This window comes from Rhipicephalus microplus, chromosome 3, assembly GCF_043290135.1.
Source record: "Rhipicephalus microplus isolate Deutch F79 chromosome 3, USDA_Rmic, whole genome shotgun sequence".
NCBI classification, from domain to species: Eukaryota; Metazoa; Arthropoda; class Arachnida; order Ixodida; family Ixodidae; genus Rhipicephalus; species Rhipicephalus microplus.
The window spans coordinates 231,480,873-231,504,329 of NC_134702.1; positions in this window are offsets into that span (position 1 = coordinate 231,480,873).

The following is a 23,457-nucleotide window of genomic DNA, read 5'->3' on the forward strand; positions in this document are numbered from 1 at the left end:
GCGTTCATGTCTACCTGTGAGTACGTTTCGTGCGTCATTGGTGCGTGAGAAACACAAGGTACGCTTCGATCTGCTTGCCATTCCGCGCGTGACCTTCCAATTTGTTGCTATCACGTTCATTGCTTTGCTTTTGCGCAAAGCTGTAACTGTTCTCCCAAATATTATCGTCTAAAACACCGCGTAAGCCAATTAACAAGCGATGTTTCCACTATAGACAACACTATTTATTCACGAACTCTTTTCTAGCGCATGCAAAGTTAGTAGCATATTCGAAACTTTATTTATTATTATTCACAAGACGATATGCACATCTGTTTACTTGTAAAGGCAGGGCCAATAACTCGAAAGAAGTTGTGCAGGGGGCCCATATGTCGTATCCAGTAATAGAAGTGCTAGAGCGCGCATGAAATCATTATGACTTGGATAGAATGGGGGTATATTTCAAATAAGTGAACAGAGCATGAACAAATGCGGGTTATTTTTGTAACAGGCAAGAGACTGCCGTTCTGTTAAGCCTGTTGGTAGTTTGTTTCAAAGATGTGATGCGGTATGTGTAAAGGTAAATGATCCCGAATTCGTGCGAGACTTCGGAATGGTAAAAGTACTGAAAGTAACTGATCGTAATGGAATTGGGGCGTTTAATAAATAATTTTCACAGAAGGACACAACATAATTTCATGCATGATTTCATACAGAAATCTGAGAACAAAATAATCAATGAAGCGTTTCACAGGAATAATGTTAAGCATTGCGTATGCAAACGTAATTGAATCGGTTTGTTTTAAGAAGAGAATATCTTGGAGTAGTGTTTTGTGTGCGGCAATAATTCGCAACAAAAGTGTTGTGGTATGTGAGCCCGTATATAGAGATAGCGTATGTAATGTGTGAATGTATGAGACAGGTATAGAGTGTGCGCAAAGTGTGCAAAGGAAACGTTTAACGCAGTTTATAGGATATTGTTATTTTCTTATAGATAGATAGGGTTGTTTCTTGTATGTGTTTATGCCAGTTGGACTGACTGTCGAGATGAACACCGAGAAACTTCATGTGATGAACTCGTTCATTCATTGATTCACAAAACTTTATTTGTGTCCTGAAGCCCGGTATTTTCAGACCGAGGAGGGCCGCGTCCACGTCGGAATTATTAGTCCTTGTCTCGTGGTGCCATTGTGGACCTTCTGGACTGGCCGTAGTTGCAAAGGAAGGCTATTGTAAATGTGGCATCGCAGGTAATAGTGGTGACTCTTCTTTGTTCCAAAAAGTGTGCGCTTTCTAAGGAGCCGATTGTCGGGAAACGAGAATCCCGACATAAAGGCGCCAGGTCTAGAAAACGAGGTGTAGCGATAGAACCCCATCCTCCCTCACAGTTTCCCGTGGCCATTAGAGGGGGGGGGGGCAGGAGGCCGCGGTGTGTTTTTGTTTTTAATTACCAGCGAGGGGGCCTCCGGACAGCGGAGTGCCAGCATGCGGTGCGAAGACTTCTGGTGTGTTGACACCCATACATCTTGATTAGAGTCCGCGAGGCGGCTGCTTTGCAGGACAGCGTATACCATCTGTCAGTAATGGCATCGGCTCACAAATAAACCAGCTGCACCCTGGTAACACGAGCGGGGCAACCAAAGAGTGCCACCATCGTGTGCGTTTGCACAGTTCACGGAACGTCTTTTGCAGGTCGTTTCTTTCGGCTCTCTCTCTCGGACCGGGAGCTCAAATGCTTGAATGAAAGAGCGAGAGAAGAGGCCGGCATTAAGTGTGTTTAGCCTGTCCAATGAACGGACTGAGTTGTTTTGGTTGGCCGTGAGGAGAACGAGGAGGGACAACCCAGGTGTTAAAACCTGGCTCCTGACTCCTCACGGGCGTTCTGGTCGCAGCAAACACTGCTCTGTACTATTGGCTCTGCCGAGGCGACATGCGACGATTCCAACGGTGAAGAGTCTTCTAAAATTCTACATAGGTTTCTGTACATAAAGTCGAGTGGCTGCAACGTATCGAAAGGCGCTGGTCTCCATCCTTGACAAGCAGCAGCAGCCACGTCAAGACAAGACGCACACCATGCAACCAACCTTCCACTCCCTTCTGTAGCAACAGCAGCTACGCAGCAGAGAGCTCTGCTCTAGTGAACAGAGGGAGTGGGTAAGAGGTTGGTCATCACTGCTATTGATTTCAACAATGTAGTACTCATTAGTCGAGTTCTTTTTGCGATTAATATTATAAAGTCACTTTTTGTTTTGTTTGCTAGAAGGTGATTTCCTTAAAGCCAGTTAGATAGCTTTAGCAGGACAGTATTACCTTTCTCATAAAGCTCGGTTTGCGTTTCATCGTTGAGAAATGTATTGGTATCGTCCGCATATAAATTGCAGACTTCTGTGATATAGTCAGGAAAATCAAATATGTATGCCAAGAAAAGAAAAGGGCCTAAAATGGAATCCCGGAGAATTCCTTTGTTAGTTGTCATTTGGAATGGTGTTATATGGTTCACAACTACATACTGTCGCTGTTTTCTGAGATACGTGCTAGTAAGGCTTAGTTATGCTCCATAAATACCATATTAGTCATGTTTTTGCAGCAATATGTCAGTGAATACAAGATCAAAAACTTTGGGTAGGTCCATGAAGATACCCATAGTCAATAGTTTTTTTGCCTAAATTATTTTAGTTTTTTCCCACGTTGTTAATTAACGCTGTCTCAGTGAACTTTCTTTTTATACACCCGTACTGTTCTTGAGCATTTAATCAGGCCTTCTTTCCATCCCTAAGTGTGTCTTAGGCGATTTTCTTTCACATCTTCGCCTTCGCGAACATTTAGTATGAACCTCATGAAGTGTGAGGCCCATGGGACGGCTTTATGCTCTCACATAGTAGAGTACCATGTACTCAAAATTGGTAACCACTTTCTCTAAACAACGAACGCTCCCATTATTACGGCTCTTGATCAATCGTCGAACGCCACATCCATTATTATGTGTGTGTCCTAACAAAATGTTTTCAGCTGAGAATTCATGCAACTCTCTTAGCCTCCAAATATCTATGAGCAGTCATGGGATCAGTTTTACTATTACTTTGCTTTACACGTGCAGCACCGCTGTCCTCATCTCCGCCAATGAATGCTGCATTCTCCGGTAAAAACAGCTTTTGTGTTTGTCCTGGGCGGAACTTTCAGCAATTAGCTACCCTTAATTTCATAACACCTGGATGAACTTTAATCGTTTCCTGAGTTTCTTCATTCGAATTATCCGCACGCCATTCACAAAAGACTGAATCACTGGAACTACCTGTCACACCTGACATCTTCTTTTCCTCGCTAATTGGTAGCATGCATTCCTTCACGCAGATCCAATTATAGCAATAATATATTTAATTGTGGTGGGTAAAGGTTAATATTCAATGGTCCCCATTCATCGGACGCATTCAAGACAGCCTGATAATTACAAAGTCAACATTTATTATCACTGCCTGCCCTGAAGCATTCACGACCGCAACAAGTGTGAAGTCACGGGACATTTTTATGCTCTCTTTTAATGAAGTCACCGTAACCTAAGTCATTAACGTTTTCTGAACCAATGTAGCACGACACACGAACGAACATCACGACGACTTAGAAGTGGCAGTTAGGGCTAGCTGGTATGACATGACGATAGTTATAGCGCGAGAACAGAACGACGACAAAGAAACAAGAAGGACACGAGCGCTAAGTTCCAACTGAGTTTATTGCGCAGAGCGCGAAGCGAAAACATATAGAGAAGACAGTAAACCATGGGACAAAAACCATGTTGCACAAAGAGCAATGCATGAGTAAGGAAAAAAAACAAAAGCACAAAAAAATTTTATAAGGAAACAAAACAGGATTATAAAACTAAAGGTATTATACCTACTTGCACGCAACAAAGTTTTCGAGGAACCTTAGTTCCTTCTCGAACAAAGACACGGAAGGCTTGCAAATGCATGACACGGACCTACCTTGAGAATGCCTTGAACAAGTGTGTTCACAACATCTCTGAGAGCTTCAAAACTCAAGTGTTCCGACTTATGGCTTCAGGTTTTCATGGGGCGTTTATCGCTTCTGTTGCTTAGACTATAGACCTATATCTGAGATTATGGACCTATATTTGTTATTACGGTGTTTTCTAAGAGATTACAAAAATAATCCATACGCGTATATCTGCCTTCTTCTGTTCCAGAAATATAATCACTGACTTTCAGTTTGATTTGTAGAAAGGAAGGTCAACGGACACGGCCCTATTAACACTTAAGAAAATGGTACTGCCAAATTTTGAAAGAAATCTTCTCACGATAGCTGTTTTTATTGATTTCAGCAAGGCCTTCGCTTGCATAATTATGCCATTTCACTGCTTCCGTGGCATGTCAGTGACGTGCCATTCCGTGGCACGTTACTTCAGTTGATAAAGTCATACTTGCAAAATAGACAGCAATGCGTTCAATTAGGCACTCATACGTCATCATAATTACCTGTTATAAATGGTGTGTGCCCCAGGGAAGCGTACTTGGCCACTAATATGTTTACATGAATGATATCGTGGATACTGATTCCAGTGTAAGCTTTGTTATATATGCTGATGACACGAAAATACTTTTTTCAGGCCCTCATGTGCATGAGCTAATATCTGGTGTAATAAGCTATTTAACAAGGTTTTCTTGTGGTCTAGCAAAAGTTTAATAGAAATAATCTACTGAAAACAAAAGCCTTCGTATTCTGAGCTAAAGACAAAATATTTTTATCAACACAAGCGTTATCTTACGCCGGTGAAGACATTCGTTTTGTAGATGAACACAAAATTCTTTGCGTCACCTTTTTCATCAAACCTCAGCTGGAACCAACACATCGTTGACATCTGCAAAAAAAGCCTCTAGTGTAGTTGGCGTGCTAGCTCGTTCTAAACATATCTTTCCCGCAAAGGTGAAACTGTATATATACCATGCTGTTTTTGTTTCGCACATAAATTAGGGCAATTCGGTGTGGGCAACCACGACAAAAACTAACATAGTGCAGCTTCAGATCATGCAGGGAGGAAGAAGTGTCTCTTTAGAAGAACGCTTGTTTCTGCGCTCTGTTTTATTTTAGTGAAATCATCGGTCTTTTGAGGTGCCTCGCCTCTCCGTCTTGCGGTGATGGACATGGAGCATGCCAGAGGCCCGCCTGGTCACAGGTCCTCACACCCGTCAAGCACAAGGAAGCGAGCTGGCCCTCCCAGTGACACTGAGGACACCGATCTCTATTCTATGTCGGAAGACGACACATCCGATGGCAGCTTTATACCTGTCCGGGGTAAGAGGGCGAAGAGAAGGACGACGAATACAGCAGCATCAGCTCCTGCAAGCACAGCGACTGTGCATTCGAGGCCTGCGCGCTGGCCGCACGTCATCATCTTTATGCCCGAAGATTCATCAAGCAACCTACGGCTTCTGAACAGGCAAGCCCTTTCGGTTGCTCTCGAATGTGCGGTGCCACATCAAATTAAGGACGTACGAGTAAACCCAAGGAAGAACATTCTCGCCATAGACGTGCACGATGTGAGTGCGCTAGGACAGCTGCAGCAGATGACTGAGCTAGGTGGCATTAAAATGCGCCCCTTTATCCCGATGGATGACAAATCAATTGCCGGTGTAATTTATGACATCGACACTGCCATTCCTAATGCTGACTGGTCTACCCTCATCAAGCCTGCAAACGAGGGAACTGTTATTACACAAGTGCGGCGCCTTGGAAATACGCGCTGCGTAAAAGTGTTTTTCAAGGGAGATTGCATACCGTCCCACGTTAAAGTTGGACACTTTCGACATCCGGTTCGACCATTCATCCAAAAGCCACTTCAATGTCATCAGTGCTTCAGGCTAGGACACGTCAAGGGCGTCTGCCCCAACTTACGACTGTGTCCCCGCTGCGCTGAACCTCATGCTGAAGACGCCTGTCGGGCGACTACTCTGAAGTGCGCCATCTGCAGTGGTCCTCATGCTGCTTCGTCGAAAGACTGTCCTCGAATCCAAAAGGAGCGCGCGGTTCTTAGACAAATGGCTCGAGACAACTCAACACACAGGGAGGTAGCCGAAGTAGTCCGGCGTCGGCGTCGACGTCGGCATCATCGAAAGTCTTCAAAGAAGGCACATTCCCGAGACGCTCCTTCCCACTCTTTAGCGGTTCTATCGAGTAGCGCCGCGAAAGGACCCACCACTTCTACGAAAGAAACAAAGAAGCCTCCTTCTCTGGAGGAATGGCCCACGCTCCCGACGCGCTCTTCTGCCAAGGAACCTCTGCAGATTGTGGCCACACAAGAGCCGTCTCCAACCATGGAAGATTTGCCTAAAACTGATCGTCAAGTGATCTCGGTGCTGCGTTCCCTTATAGAAGCCATCCGAGCGATATTAGTCGACATGAAGACACCATCTGCTCGAAGCGCACTTGGACTATTGGACGCCCTAAGCCCAGTGCTTGAATCTCTCAACTAGGAAGATGGCTACTCACACCTCAACATTTTGTAAAGAAGTCAAGGCTGCATCCGTCATCCAATGGAACGCCAGAGGACTAAAATCACGCCTTTCAGATTTTTGTCAGTTTGTGCTTACCAACGTGTTTCTAATGATCGTCCTTTGTGAACCCAATTTGTCGAAACCAATAAGACTATCGGGGTACGAAGCTGTCATGTCTTCAACGAACGGTGCGTGCAGCAAAATCATCGTCTTTGTTCGTCGTGAACTGACGTATGTTGTGCAACCAATTGCACCTCACGATGACAATCAGTATGTCTGCATCACTGTGAAAAAGAACCAACTCATGTTTACTCTCATAGGCGTTTATATATTACCGTCAAGTAATCTTGATTCCAGGAGATTAGCGGATATTTTGAGAGTGTGTCCTGCCCCATGGGTCCTCATAGGTGATTTCAATGCACACAGTCACGCATGGGGAAGTACGCGGACAAATGCAAGAGGATGCAGGTTAGCAAACATCGCCTACAACTATGGCCTTACTCTCCTGAACGACGGCAGCCCCACTTTTCTTCGAGGGGTGACATACGGCAGCTGTCTCGACCTTGCTTTTGTCTCCAACTCTCTCGCGAGGTACGTCAAGTGGTTTCCAGATGTTGAGACACGAGGAAGTGATCACATTCTAATCTACCTTAACATCAAATGCTTGTCTAGTTATGGTCCATGGACGACCATTCGAGCAGTCCAATGGACCAACTTCAAATCTAACATGGAAGATGCTTGCAGCGATGGCCTACGATCTGGGTTAGAGGAAACAATTAAGAGCACAATGCAAAACGCCACTCGCACGGTGACGATATCTTCCACACGAAACGACTTTGATATAGAGTTGGAGTGACTCCGAGCACTGCGACGCCGGGCGGAGCGTCGGCATCGGCATACAAAATCAATTCATGATCTTAGGGCAGCCAGGAGGATGCAAAAGAAGATTCGGCGTCGCATGGATAGATTAGCGTCGTAACGATGGACAACGTTCTGCCAGTCACTAGATCCTCGCAAGCCACTCTCACACATTTGGGAAACGGTGCAAGGTCTGCGTCACCCTACGGAACAGTGCTTTCCATTCAAAGCGCTCGCGCTATTTCAAAGGAGGCAAGACATCGATGTCGCTGAAGATTTCTGTGCGCAGATCGCCAACCAAGCCACTCGTCCAGATTCTCCAGTGAGAGGTGACGTCCCCTGTTCCCGTGACTACCACATGGACCTCCTTTTTAAAATGGAGGAGCTCGAGGCGGCACTAGCTCTCTGCAGGCGTTCAACTTCTCCGGGCCCAGATGGTATTCCGTACCGAGCCTTGTGCAACCTTGGGGAAGGTGCAAGGAGAGAACTGTTGAGCCTCTACAACATCTCGTGGCAGGATGACAATGTTCCTGATGACTGGAAAGTAAGCCGCTTGTTACCCATCTTGAAGCAGGGCAAATCCCCACTCGAACTCACCTCATACCGCCCAATAGCACTGGCCAGCTGCGTAGGGAAGATAATGAAACGGATGATACTAGGCCGCCTGGAGTGGTATCTTGAATACTACAAGATTTATCCGAATTCAATGGCTGGTTTCCGACGCGACCGCTCTTCTATTGACAATGTCGTTGATTTAGTTTCGTACGTTCAGCACGAAAGATCCCGTAAGCGACTATCTGCAGCTTTCTTTTTAGATGTGAAAGGCGCTTATGATAATGTACTACATGAAGCCATCTTGGGTGCTCTTGCGGTGGTTGGCCTTGGTGGTCGAGTCTTTCGGTGGATTTCGAGTTACCTGGCTGCAGGGTCATTCTTTGTGTTAACAGAAGATGGCCCAACTACGCGACGCTATACTTCCAGGGGTGTTCCTCAAGGCGGAGTTCTTAGCCCGACGCTATTCAATCTTGCACTAATTGGCCTTGCTGAATACTTGCCAAGCACCATTAAAATCTCAATATACGCAGATGACATCTGTGTCTGGACATCGGCAGTCACACGTCCTCAGATACGTTCCCGGCTTCAAAAAGCAGCAACTATGATTGCCAACTACTTGTTCAAACAAGGTCTCAGCATATCACCAGAAAAATGCGCGCTGGTGGCTTTCACTCGCAAAGCAATGACCCCTTATGTCATCTCAATCTGCGGGCGGCCGATTTCTTACGCCAAAACCCACCGGTTTCTGGGCATCATTAATAATAGGAACCTCTGCTGGAGTCCGCATGTGACCTATATGAAGAAGCGCCTGACCGCTATTTCTCAACTGTTCAAGTTCCTGGCAGGAAAGACGTGGGGGATGTCAGTAGACGCAATGATGGAGCTCTACAGGGCCCTGTTTCTCGGTTTCCTCAGATATACCTTGCCCGTGCTTAGCAATACCTGCAAGACCAATGTTCATGTTTTACAGGCAGTACAAGCCCAAGCGCTGAGAGTGTGCCTCGGTCTGCCCAAAGGTACGTCAACAGAAGCAACAATTGCAATTGCTGGTGACTATTCGATACAAACTCACATTGTTGTAGAAGTCCTGAGAACGCACATCCGACACTTCGCACGTGCCCCCGGCCATCACCTTGCACTGTTGCCTTCAGAGAGGCGCCAAGCATCGTTCGCCAAAATTATCATGAAATACAACGATAAACTTCCCTCGGGCTTCACTCATGCATCTAAACCATCCATACCACCTTGGTGTCTTATTCGACCCACAGTGCATCTTAGTGTACTAGGGATCCGGAGGAAATCTGAGTTTTCGTCGCCCGTGCGGAAACAACTGTCTCTCCTTCTTTTGCACGAGAAATATTCAGACAGCATACATGTATACACCGATGGTTCCACGAACCACCAGTGTTCGTCAGGGGCAGTAGTTATCCCAGCAAGAGGTGTTACAATCAGCTTTAGGACTGACCACTCCACGCAATCTACAGCAGCGGAACTAGCTGCTTTGCGCGCTGCACTTTGTGTGGTCAATCGAGAACCACCGCAACAATGGTCGATTTTCAGCGACTCAAGGGCTGCCCTACAATCTGTGCTCTCAGCACTGCGTCGCGGCTCGTACGAACAGCTTGTTTTCGAAATTCGATGCCTTCTCCACACTTTACTCGAGAGAGGGCATCATGTGACGCTTCAATGGCTGCCAAGTCACTGCGGCAACATAGGGAACGAACATGCCAATACTGCCGCGCGGGCAGCCCTTGAAGGAACACGAGAAGAAGCCATACCACTTTCGAGGATTGATGCTGCCAGTAATCTTCGACGACTTGCGCGTGAAATCACGTTTTCACTGTGGTGCCCACCAAGCATCGATACGAATCGTCAACACCACCTGTCCTCTTTGATGGCTCTCCGCATGCCCACTGGACTCGACCGAAGAGAAGCCACCCTTCTTCATCGCTTATGGCTAGGAGTGGCATTTACAAAATCTTACTCCTTTGTCATAGGAATGGCCGACAACGCTCTCTGCGATGCCTGTCATTGCGAAGAGACGCTACACCACATCCTGTGTGACTGTCCATTGTATGAAATCCAGAGACAGTCACTTTAACGTGCACCCAGGTTTGGGTGCACGTTAAAGAACCCCAGGTGGTCAAAATTTCCGGAGCCCTCCACTACGGCGTCTCTCATAATCCAATGGTGCTTTTGGTACGTTAAATCCTACATATCAATCAGTAAATCACATCTTTATCATTGTCCCATCTGCCTTGTATGGGGTTCACAGGCCTCGTCCAGCTGTCCATAGACGTCTTTCAGCCAGTGAACCTTTCCAGTGCCTGTTTTTTCTGGGAAAATAAAATGATCTGATTTGATTTGACCAATAGGGCAGAGCAGAGGCAGGGACATGACCCGAGCAACACATATACAGAGCGTGAAAGGATAGCTGTGAAAGAACACCTGGTATTACACAGGCTCCAGAAAATCGGAAAACGTGCGAGAGTACGTGTGCTGTTCTCTGTACCGTTCAAATTAATCAGTCCCACCAAATCTACAAACCCCCCGGAAAAAGCAGTCATCAGCTGAATGTAGAGTTAGGCTTATAAAGAGGTATGTGGCATGCTCCCGGAAAGTTGTCTATTGGGTCCACCTTTCCTGCAGTGCTTGTTATGTCAGACTGACCGGAACGTGTCTGAATGATCGACTGAAAGAACACGCTAACAATGTTAGAAACGTGAAAGATGATTTTCTTGCTCAGCACTGCGCTGAGTGCAACTGTGTGCCCCTTTTCAAGGACACAGTGACGGTGTATAAGAACAGGAATGAGCGCACCCGAATTATTGTCGAGGCCGCGCAGATGGTACGCGAACAGGTGTCACGCATTAGCAAGCCCTTCGTGTTCCTGTCCGAGGAGGAACTAATTGTGGCAGCTCGGGCTGGTTGGTATGACATGACGAAAGTTATAGCGCGAGAACAAAATGACGACACAGAGACGTGTCGTGTCGTGTCCTTCGTGTCCTTTTTGCGTCTGTGTCGTTGTTCTGTTCTTGCGCTATACCTTTCGTTATGAGGAACTGAGGTCCCTCGAAGGCTTCGGTGCGCGCAAGTAGTTACATTACTTTTAGTTTTGCGTTTCGTTTCGTTAAGGACTTTTCTTCGGCTTTTATGTGCTTTTGCTTTATTATTTTACTGATGAATTGCCCTTTGTGCCACATGGTTTTTATCACATGGTTTACTGTCTCCTACATATGTTTTCGAGTTCTGTGCAACAAACTCAGTTGGAAGTTAGCGCTCGTGTCCTTGTTCTCTCTTTGTCGTGGCTCTGTTCGCGCGCTATAACTATCGTCATAACGACAACACTTAATTAACGAAATAGAAAGTTTACTATACAATGACTGAAAAAGAAAAAAAAACCGTCGTGTTTCTGTAACTTGGTAACTGTCCTCTATAGTAAATTTTGTTTCTGGTTAGACGGAAGTGTTAGTTTTAATACTGAACGTGCTTCACTCGCGTTCTACTGAGTTCTCAGAGACAGCACTCACGCGCACCGCCATTGCGATAACTGTAGCACTAGCCAGACTGTTGTGTCTAGTCCGTCGTTGTAGCGTCCGTGGTGCGAACACGCCTTGTCGTGTGGCTTCCTGGCTCGAGCTCGAAGTCGATGTGTCACACCGTGACAACTTGAAGGCACCCTGGTAATGCTCACTCGGAAAAAGCGCCTAGGGCACGAGGTCCAAAGCCTCGTGGACAATCGAAGCCGGCCGCGCACGCTCCAAGAACCAGTCTTCTTTTTCTCTTGTCAGTTGCGCACTCCGAGCTGTTTGGCGTGTGGAGCTATCACCGCATTCAGCACTCAAACAAAGGCGTATTTTCAACGTTGGGCCTTCTAAATTCTTCAGACAATTTTGCCTACGGCAACCCTACGTCCGTTCTTGCGTCTCGTACGGCTTTCCCCAACCGCAATTCGAGCTCTAGCAGCAGCTCCGCTTTTGTAGCATGCGCTTCTCGCTCGGCTGGGGGGGGGGGGGTAAATCCTAAATGGGAAAAAAGTAGAGAAACCTCAGCCCTGCGCAATGGTTTCTATCAAAGTGCGACACCTGATTACTAGCTAACGAGCAAAAGGGATAAGGATGGAGAAAAAGTATACAATGAGAAGTAAAGATTGAGAAAAGGAAGGACTGGGACAGGGTTTAAAGAGTCCAAGGTCGGGGCAACACACGGTGATTGCTTCATGGCGTCAGGAGGTGGTGGACGGTGGGCCGATCAGAGATAGCTACGCTGGCGTCGGAAATCGCGGGCGACACAATCGTGCGGCAGGAAATTCACCAAGCGAGTCCTCTGGCACAGCGGCACGTTTCGCCTCTCTTTCAGTTCACGCGAAATCTTTCTGTTTAGGAACTCATGCTTTTCTTCTTCTTCATGCTGGAACGCTTCTTGGTTCGAAATTCGTAGCCATTCACTGAGGTAAGTATCTTGACTAAGTCTAAAGCTAGGCACCTGGAATTCATAATAGGCAGGAAATGAAATCATGGCCGGCTTGCTTGTAGTCACTAATGTGGGTGATTCCGGGTGATGAACTAAAACAAGACACGTTTAACGACACAACACATTTAACAAACACACGCATTGGACCGTAATCAATGTAGAAATCTACAAAAGTATGTGGATCACTACAAGCCTACTCACACAAACCAGTAAATTGTATCACTGCTAATTATACTGTCTTAATCCTAGGACAGCTCTGCTAGACTCCGAATAGCTGACGAATTGGATCGCGCTTACTTCAGATGTTCCACAGTCAAAGCCTGTGATTGGTTGTTTTGTGTCTCGCTCTTGCACTCGGCTCCCTCGACGAACATCGCTGTCCTCGCCGTTGTGAGGAGTCGCCCGTTGTCGTCAGCGCATGGCTTGATTGCTCACGTCACAGCGGCCGCCAAGTTTATACCTACTTGTGGTCGGTTACACCCGGCACGAGCGGTGGCCCACCGCGGATTATCCGCGGCTGCTTGCTTCGAAGGGGGCTGGCACCAGGGACATCTGTGATAGCTGTGCGTGGTTGCTGAATCCCGAGCAGCTACACTCGGATCGGGTCGAGTTCTCAGGACAACGGCTTCGCAGTCTTGAGTGTCGAAGTCCTGCCATTCTCGTTGTCAGTGAGTCAGCTGGTGAGAAAGACCTTTTCCTTGCAAGGCGACGCCGAAAATGCCAGCGCATCGTTGCTCGCGTCCCGTTCGCAGCTTGGGTCGCGCGGCTCCCGCTTCACGTTATAGTGCACTTACTTCGTTCGAACGTTGCCTGCACCTCTTCGTCACCTTTTTTCTTCTGCAGGGTTCTCATCATAATATACGTGCACTTCGTTGATGCGGTGGCGGATCGCACGATATATTCAGGTGGAACGATTGCCAGCTGTTCAGGCCAGGCTAACCTGTCTGTTGCAAAGCCATCACCACCTCAACCACAATGAAAAATAACGGCTGAGCGCTTGTAACAATCTCTTGTCTGCCAGTAACAGTGCTATACTACGTCACCAGTGTCCTATATTACACTACTGCTGCGTTTGTGCATCACTTCGATGAAGGCCGGTTCCGTGGCCGAACCGTCAGTTTTTCTCCGGGACGATTTTTGCACGTTCTTGATATACTATTTTTCGATAACGGACAACGCAAGATGGTCGAAGACGCAGACGAAGGATAGGACAACACGAGCGCTGACTCTCAACTAAAGTTTAATCAAAAAAAGGCATCTACGAATATAAGGAAAGGCAGGAACAAAAACATATCTACAAAAACAGGTCATAATAACAAAAACAGACGTGTGCAGCATCCAAGGATAAGTGGAACTTTCGAAACCGTTTTTGCAGCTATTGTTTTGTTGTTTGCCGCGCGTGGATGCTTCGCGTGCCCTGAAAAAGTTTTGTCACTTGAATGACTCTGCTGACATGCGCAGTTTCTCTGTCGAAGCAGGTTGACCTGTGTATATACTCGTGCCTTTCCTTTTGATAAATTTTAGATGAGAGTCAGTGCTCATGTTGTCTTATCCTTCGTCTGCGTCTTCGTCGTTTTTGCCCTGTGAGTTACCGAAAAATAAACTAACTATTTCTAATACTAACTAACGGGTCCTATGCTGGTTCTTCACACACACACACACACACACACACACACACACACACACACACACACACACACACACACACACACACACACACACACACACACACACACGCACACACACACACACACACACACACACACATATATATATATATATATATATACTAATGAGATCTAACAGACAGTAATGCCAAGGAATGTACAAGGGAAGTTATTAGAAACAATGGAATGTAAATTAGAAGAAAGAAAAGTGGGTGAAAAAATAACCAGCCGTGAGCAGCTCATGGCTGGTTATTTTTGCACCCACTTTCATTTCTTTTTATTTACATTCCATTGGTTCTACTAACTTCCCTTGTACATTTCTTGACATTACTCTCTGTTAGATCTCATTATTATTGTGTCAAAACACGGAAAAACGAGCCCTTAGGTATAATATATATATATATATATATATATATATATATATATATATATATATATATATATATATATATATATATATATATATATATATATATATATATAGAACCGGTGCACATCGGCGTTAGTTCTGTGCCAGGGAGAAAAAAGACGACGAAGTTCATACGTCGCGCTCTTGCCCTCCTGTTTTCTGTGCTGCAGCTGTCTTGCTTGCCCTGGCGAGTTTCTTGCTGAAACTCCTCCGAAGAACACGCTGGTTACATTTGGTGGAGCGCTGCTGGGTTGTTTCCCTTTTCGTCCTGGAGCTCCGCAACCGTACTTTACCATCTGCTCCCGGAATGGCCGAGGACGCCGCTCCTTCCCAAGCACCACCTACGGTCATGTGTGCTGGGACGCTTCGTCGACATGACCCTCTTATGTACAGCGGCACCGACGAACATGACGTCGAACACTGGCTGGTAGAGTTTGAGCGTGTTAGCGGTCCCAACAAATGGGGTGACCCTGCTAAGTTGACGCGCGTCATCTTCTATCTGACCGATGTGGCGAAGGTATGGTACTACAACCATGAAGCCGAGTTCACCACCTGGTCGGCATTCAAGCAAATCATCGCTTCGTTGTTCGGTCAGCCTGGATTGCGCAATCTTCGCGCCGAACATCGCCTCTGTGCCAGAGCCCAAAGGAACGGTGAGACGTTTACGAGGTATATTGAGGACGTGATCGATCTGTGTAAGCGCGAGAATGCATCTATTGTGGAATCTGACAAAACAAGGCACATACTGAACGGCATAGATGACGATGTATTTCATATGCTGGTAGCCAAGTGCCCTCAGACAGGAGCGCAAGTCATTGAACTGTGCCGAAGCTTTGACGAGCTGCGCAAAGAGCGCCTTTCTACCTGTCGCACCGGAATTCCCACAGCGGACTCTCATCTTTGGAAGCTAAGAGCACTGGCGCTGAATATTCCACGTTACTGCCGTAAATTAAGCAATACATCCGTGAGGAAGTGGCTCGTCAGCTCTCTATTGTCACGTCTGTCAACGAGAATCCCAGGGCACTGGATCACTCGCTCCGTCGTGTCGTTCAAGTTCAAGTTGCTGAGGCGGTTCCACCTCCTGTACCACCAACGCAGCCTGCAGCACCTCTAACCTATGAAGAAGCTATTACCCGTTCCTATGCTCGACCGTCGTCAACACCATCCGCCCCAGTCACCAACATCTACTCGCCACCACGCCCTGTTCACCCAATATGCCCGGTTCTCGCGCAACCTCTCTCGCCTCCCGGACCACCTCACAACCCTTGGCGCACTCCAGACAACAGGACCATCTGCTACGCCTGCGGCATTCCTGGCCTTGTTGCGCGTCACTGTCGTCGTCAGTGCAGGGTTTATGCCAATGATTACAACCCCAAACTCGACTACATGCCACAGCAGCCAGCATACCCTGTTTCCGCCGACTCATCGAGTGCTTATTCTTGCTGTGCTAGTTCCCCCCCCCTCCCTCTGACGTCGACCTCCTCCTCCCCGGCGCCGCTCGATTTCCCCTATGCTCCGCCGTACAATCCCCACGCAAGAGGAAAACTAAGAGCCGCAGTTCCTGAGGCATGAACTGCACCCTCGTTGAAAATTTGAAGGCCTCATCTTTCGCCTCCGAACGAGATCGCGGTTATTATTGATGGTGTTGCGACAAACGCTCTTGTCGACACAGGAGCTGCCGTTTCTGTTTTAAGTGAACTTTTGTGCCACAAACAGCAGAAAGTAACGACACCCGTTTCTGATCTTTTATTACGGACGGAGAGCTCAGAGCACGTGGCGGCGTGCACGGCACGTTTTTTTATCAACGACGCATTCCACACTGTGGAATTCGTTGTCCTGCCAGATGCGTCCCATGACGTGATCCTCAGTTGGGACTTCCTTTCTACACATAATGCGCTCGTTCACTGCGCTGGAGCTCGACTCGCTTTGTCCCCTTTCAGTACCACAGTCGTCGACGTCCCGAGCTCGGTGCCTAAATTGATGGTCGCTGAGGACGCTATCATTTCTCCGTTCTCTGTCGCCCTGGTGTCCGTTTCCTTTGGCTCAGTTTGTATTTTAACCGCCCTGTTTACACCGTCTGAAGACTGTGCACGCCGACGGAACCTCATGCTCCCATTTGCTGTTGTTACCCTTGCGCATTGTGCCGGTGTGGTATACGCGTGCAATCCCTTTCCTTGCTCGGCAACTCTGTTACGCGGTGAATGTGTTGGACACTTAGACAGTTTTGAGGCCATCTTCCCTTTAGATGCAACGTGCGAAAAGGCACCGCTGACGATGAATGCCGTCACCTCCGTTGTGGCTGCAACCCCCCCCCCCCCCCTCCCCTATCGAAGACATCCTCCTGCGTAGCAACGATAACGCGCTTACGCCAGTCCAGAGCACAAAGGTTGTTCAACTGCTTGAACGCTTTCATGTCTCTCTCGACGTTGGCCAGCCATTATTGGGGCACACGTCTGCAGTGGCTCATCGTATTGACACCGGTCATCATGCTTCCCTGCGACAGCGCCCCTTCCGGGTATCGCAGGCCGAACGCCGCGTTATTAGCGACAACGTCGTTGACATGCTGATACGTGGCGTGATTCATGAATCGAACAGTCCCTGGGCCTCTCCTGTCGTGCTGGTGCGGAAAAAAGACGGTTCAATAAAATTTTGCGTTGATTACCGCCACCTAAACAAGATTACCCGGAAGGATGCTTATCCCCTACCCCGCATCGACGACGCCCTGGACTGCCTTCAAGGAACCGAATATTTCTCATCACTGAATTTGCGCTCAGTCTACTGGCAAGTGCCCATGGCTGAAGCCGACCGTCCGAAAACAGCGTTCGTCACCCCTGATGGTTTATACGAATTTAACGTAATGCCTTTCGGCCTTTGCAACGCGCCTGTTACCTTCAAAAGAATGATGGACACCATTCTCAGAGGCCTCAAATGGCAGACCTGTCTGTGCTACTTAGATGACATAGTGGTTTTTTCTGCAGATTTCCTGTCACATATCGCGTGCTTTGAACGAGTTCTCGAGTGCCTCACTAACGGTGGCTTGCAGTTAAACCTGAAGAAATGTCATTTTGGTGCCCGTCAGCTTACCATCCTAGGCCACGTCGTCTCCAAAGAAGAAGTTTCACCAGATCCTGCCAAACTTCGAGCGGTTGCCGAATATCCCAAGCCCAGCCCTCATAAGGTACTCTGAAGCTTTATTGGGCTGTGTTCATATTTTCGGCGCTTCATCCGCAATTTGTCCTCCATTATATCTGCCTTGACACAGCTTCTCGTCGGCAGCAACGACCTCTTATCTTGGATTGCCGATTGCGATGAGTCATTTACGAAGCTTCGCCTACTCCTCACGTCTCCTCCAATTCTGCGCCACTATGACCCCAACGCGCCTACAGAAATACATACGTACGCTAGCGGTGTCGGCCTTGGCGCGATACTCGCCCAGCGAAAACCAGACTTTGGCGAGTACGTTGTAGCATATGCCAGTCATACCCTCACAAGGGCGGAGTCAAAGTACTCCGTCACAGAAAAGGAGTGTTTGGCAATTGTTTGGGCAATCTGTAAATTTCGCACCTACCTCTATGGGCGTCAGTTCGATGTTGTTACCGACCACCACGCGCTATGCTGGATGCAGTCCTTGAAAGACCCGACTAGACGCCTGGCTCGCTGGGCTTTACAATTACAGGAGTACGATATACGTGCGATTCATCGCTCTGGACGAAAACACTCAGACGCTGGCGCCCTATCTCAATCGCCACTTCCTTCCGACAATGCCGGCTCACCAGCTTCCACTTGTTATTCATCATCTCTGACCATCACCGACATGCCGGAAGAACAGCGCAAAGATACCTGGATCGCTTCCCTGCTTGACATTTTGTCTCAACGGGCCCCAAACTCCGCCTCACGCACTCTACGTGGTCAAGTCCAACACTTCACACTTCGTGAAGGCTTGCTGTATCGTCGCAATTACCTGACCGAAGGCCGCAGGTGGCTCCTCGTGATCCCCCATCATTTGCGCGCGGACATTTGCAGTGCCTTCCACGACGACCCTCAGTGCGGTCACGCTTGCTCGTTCAAGACGTATTCACGTCTTCGCCTGAAGTACTACTGGCGAGGCATGTATCGATACGTTTGCCACTACGTTCAGTCGAGCCCTGCGTGCCAACGTCGCAAGGTTCCTACTCACAGCACCACTGGTCCTCTACAGCCATTGCCCTGCCCTGCCCGACCATTCGACCGCATCGGAGTCGATCTCTTCGGTCCACTCCCGACCACTATTGACGGCAAGCGCTGGATAATAGTCGCCATCGACCACCTCACGCGGAACGAAGAAACATCTGCGCTACCAGCCACCACTGCGAAAGACGTCGCACAGTTCCTTCTTCGTCATCTCATTCTGCGCCATGGTGCCCCACGTGAATTACTTAGTGACCATGGCCGCGTATTCCTCTCAAATGCCATTGAGGCTCTGCTTAAAGAATGCCGCATTGTACACCGCACCGCTTCCGCATACCATCCTCAGACTAACGGCATGACGGAACGCTTCATTCGTACCCTTGCCAACATGCTGGCGGAGTACATGTCGGAATACCACAGAAACTGGGACCGCGTACTTCCTTTCGTCACCTACGCTTACAACTCTGCGTCCCAAACTACCACCGACTCCTCTTCCTTCCTTCTCCTGTATGGACGTGAACCTATATATATATATATATATATATATTGAAACAAGGTGTTGAATTAGCAGGAGTTCACTCAGCGAACAAAAGATTTAGCGCAAGGGCTAACTGAATGCAAGCCTGTGATACCAGTGCGTGCTCTTCATTCTCTACCTGCGCTCTGTGTCCACTGCTTTCGTTACAATCACACGAAGAGGTAGCCCCCCTGGCGACCTAAGGACAGTTGTACACAGAAGGATCATGGTATGGCTTGAGGCGAGAGACGTGTGCGATTTCTTGTTCCCGACGGCGCTTGTCAGGAGATGGGTCCAGTGGCTCGTTAAGGTAGTTGACAGGGGATGTTTGGCGTACAACTCGATAGGGACCATGGTACCTAGACGAAAGCTTGTGGGAGAGTCCTGGAGGAGTAGAAGGAATTCATAGCCACACCAGTGAGTTAGGAGCAAAGCTCATAGGCGTGGTTGACGCGTCGTGGCGATGTTTTGGCGCGTCTGGTCGTGTAACGTGAACGCACGGGCAAGCTTTCGACATTCTTCAGCGTGTGCTGCTGCTCGTGAAACGGTTGTTAACTCTGAACGATCCGGTCGATAAGGAAGAATAGTATCCATTGTTGATGATAGCTCGCGTCCATAAAGAAGGAAGAAAGGCGAAAATCCAGTGGTGCTTTACCTTGCAGTGTTGTATGCATATGTCACAAAAGGCAGTATGCTATTCCGATTTGACTGGTCGGATGAAGCGTACATGGCCAGCATATCTCCAAGTGTACGATTAAAACGCTCTGTCATTCCATTAGTTTGCGGGTGATAGGCTTTGGTAGTGCGGTGTATGATGCGACACTCGCTCAACAACGGTTTGATGGCATCGGAGAGAAAAAGCGGCCATGGTTGCTTAGTAACTCCCGAGGTGCTCCATGCCTTAAAACCAGGTTTTGCAGTATGAAACATGCAACGTCTTTTGCGGTAGCAAAAGGTAAAGCAGCTGTTTCAGCGTACCGCGTTAGGTGGTCGATAGGAACAATGACCTAGCGGTTGCTACTCGAAGTATAGGGAAGCGGACTGTAAAGGTCGATTCCGACATGATCGAAACGTCGTGTTGGACATGGCAACGGCTGCAAGAGACCAGTGGTGTGCTGAGCGGGCATCTTGCGTCGCTGGCATGTAAGGCAAGACCTTACGTAACGTCGAACGAAACAGTACATACCGCGCCAGTAGTACCACAGCCACAAGCGAGTGTATGTTTTTAACACAATGGCGTGGCCACATTGCGGATCATCGTGGAACGTGGCGCAGACGTCAGAGTGGAGAGGTCGGGGAATGACCAGCAACCACTTACGGCCAATCTAGCTGTAGTTTCGGTAGTAAAGCAGGTTATCCCGAATAGCAAAGTGTTGTGCTTGACGGCGAAGCGTCCTGGGAACTGGAGCGGGCGTTCGGTTTGATAGAAAGTCCAAAAGGGAAGAAATCCAAGCGTCTTTGCGTTGCTCGGAAGGCATGTCCGAAATGCTGACGGCCAAGGCAGCACTGGTGGAGATAGGTGAACAGACCGACTCTGAAGCCAACGGTGAGCGTGACAGGGCATCGGCGTCGGAATGCGTCTGACCAGAAAGGTAGATAACACGGATATTAAATTCCTGTAACCAGAATGCCCAACGAGCGAGCCGACCATTCGGATCTTTTAGTGAAGATTACCAGCAAAGCGTATGGTGGTCTGTCACAATATCAAACAGACGTCCATATAAATAAGGCCGAAATTTTTCGATTACCCAAACTTTGGCGAGGCACTCCTTTTCAGTCAGACTGTAATTCTTCTCGGCTTTACTGAGGGTGCGGCTGGCATAGGCGATGACGTACTCGTCTAAGCCATCCTTTGGTTGGGCCAGTATTGTCCCTAGCCCGACACCACTAGCATCCGTATGAATTTCCAATGGAGCAGATGGACCGAAATGTCGAAGTATTGGAGGCGTAGTGGGGAGCAGTCGGAGTTCCTGAAATGCATCATCACACGCCTGCGACCACGCTGACAAATCAGAACTTCCGACGAGAAGATTGGTCAAGGGGGTGATAATGGAGGGGAAATGGCGGACGTAGCGCCGGAAGTACGAACATAGGCCGATGAAGCTTCGGAGCTCTTTGATGGTTGTTGGTTTTGGGAACGCCGCGGCTACATTAGGTTTAGTGGGGTCCAGAAGAATGCCGTCCTTGGAAACCACATAGCCGAGGATTACAAGCTTGCGAGCGCCGAAGTGGTAGTTATTCAAGTTAACTTGAAGTCCCGCCGTGGAAAGGCACGCAAGAACTTGCTCGAGGTGGCTGAGGTGGGTCGCAAAGTCGCTTGAAATTACCACAATATCGGCCAAATAACACGGGCATGTTTTTCATTTCAGACCTCGCAGGATGGTATTCAACATCCTTTCGAAAGTGGCAGGCGCATTGCAGAGGCCAAAGGGCATCACGTTGAATTCATATAGTACATCCGGTGTTACAAAAATTGTCTTCGGGCGGTCACCCTATGCCATGAGCACCTGCCAGTAGCCGGAGCGTAAATCTAACGAAAAAAAGAACTGTGCTCCTTGTAGGCAGTCCAAAACATCGTCGATGCGAGGCAGGGGGTATAGACCTTTGCGCGTTATCTTGTTCAATCGGTGGTAATCAACGCAAAACCAGATGGATCCGTCTTTTTTCTTGACGAGGACAACCGAGGAAGTCCAGGGACTGTTGGAGGGCTCGATGATGCCACGTTTCAATATGTCGTCCACTTGTTCGTCGATGGCATGGCGTTCAGCAGATGACACATGGTATGGACGCTGTCAAATTGGGGCTCGTTGACCGGTGTCAATACGGTGAACGACCACAGAGGTTCGGCCTAAGCCTGACTGGTCACGATAGAATGAAGAGCGAAGACGGAGTAGAAGATTTATAATTTCTTGGCGCTGAGTTGGTGCGAGCGCAGAGTCGATGGCATCCGAGAAGACGTCCAGAACATCATTAGGCGCGTTGGTAGGAGTGACAGCACAAATTGGGAGTGAAACCGTACAATCGGGTATAGTAGCTGGAAGAATGCACTCGTAAGATTCGTAGCTTCCCAGGCATTCTCCCCGTAGTAGGGATGACGGGCTGTCCGAGGCATTGCACACATAAATGGCAGCATGGCCGTTGCGAAAAATGATGACGGCAAACGGAAGCATGAAAATTTGACGGCACGTGGATGTGACCGATGGCATAGACAACACAGGCGATTTCAGAACAGAGGCACACGACACCGGGACAACAACAGCTGAGAAAGGCGCAATGTCAACGTCAGAAGCAGCAAACAATCTACACGAAGCGCCATCGTCGGGGTCATAGCACGGCACAGATTACGCGAGTTCGGAATGAGCAGTCGGCCAAAGCAGAATTTGACGAAAGTCCCATCCAAGGATAACGTCATGCGAAGAACGGAATAAAACTACAAATGCGACGACGTACATCGCACCTTGAATGACGACTCATGCAGTGCACAGAGCTGCAGGCTGAACATGGTGGGACGTAGCTGTCTGCAAAGATAGGTCGGTAAGTTTAGTGGTCACTTCCTTCAAGTTTTGGCACAGTTTCTCGCTGATTACAGATATGGTAGCTTCAGTGTCAACAAGTCCGTGCACATTAATACCATCAATATAAAGTGCGATTTCATTCGGGGGACAGCAGCTAGGTCTTGAAATTTTCGCTGTCAACGCAGTTCTTGCCTCCGGAACTGCGCCCGTCAGTTTTCCCCTCGCGGTGGGTTGTTGCGACGTAACATTGGAGAAATAGATCTGCGACGAGGAGAAGGCGAACGGCTTGAGCAGGATGGGCGGCGACCGGTACGTACGTCTATAGGTGGATCGGCAAGAATGGGATATCGCGGCTCAGTGGGCATGGTGGGCATGTAATGGGAGGCCCCTGCAATGTCATGTGAACGGAAGCTGCGACGGCGGCAGTGACGAGCTATGTAGCCTGGAATGCTACATAAAAAACATAATCGCCGATTATCCGGAGTGCGCCATTGGCTGACGGTAGGAGCATTGTTAATCGAATAAGGTACCGTGAACGGTCGTGCAGGCGGCGTCGTCATACAAACGTTACGAGTTGTTTCGTATATAGCTGGAAACGGGACGGTCAACGGGCGGGCAGGTGGCGTCGACGAATAAACGTGGCAAGTTGCTTCGTAGATAGCCGAAGACGATGGCGCATGTGGCCAAGCCACAACGGTTGCATACGTTAGTGGTGCGGTAACAGATGGTGGAGCCTTAGCTGGCGGCAATGTATCGGCAGTTTGCGATTAAATGGCCTGGCGAAGCGAAGGCGACAAAGGTGCCATCGGCTTGG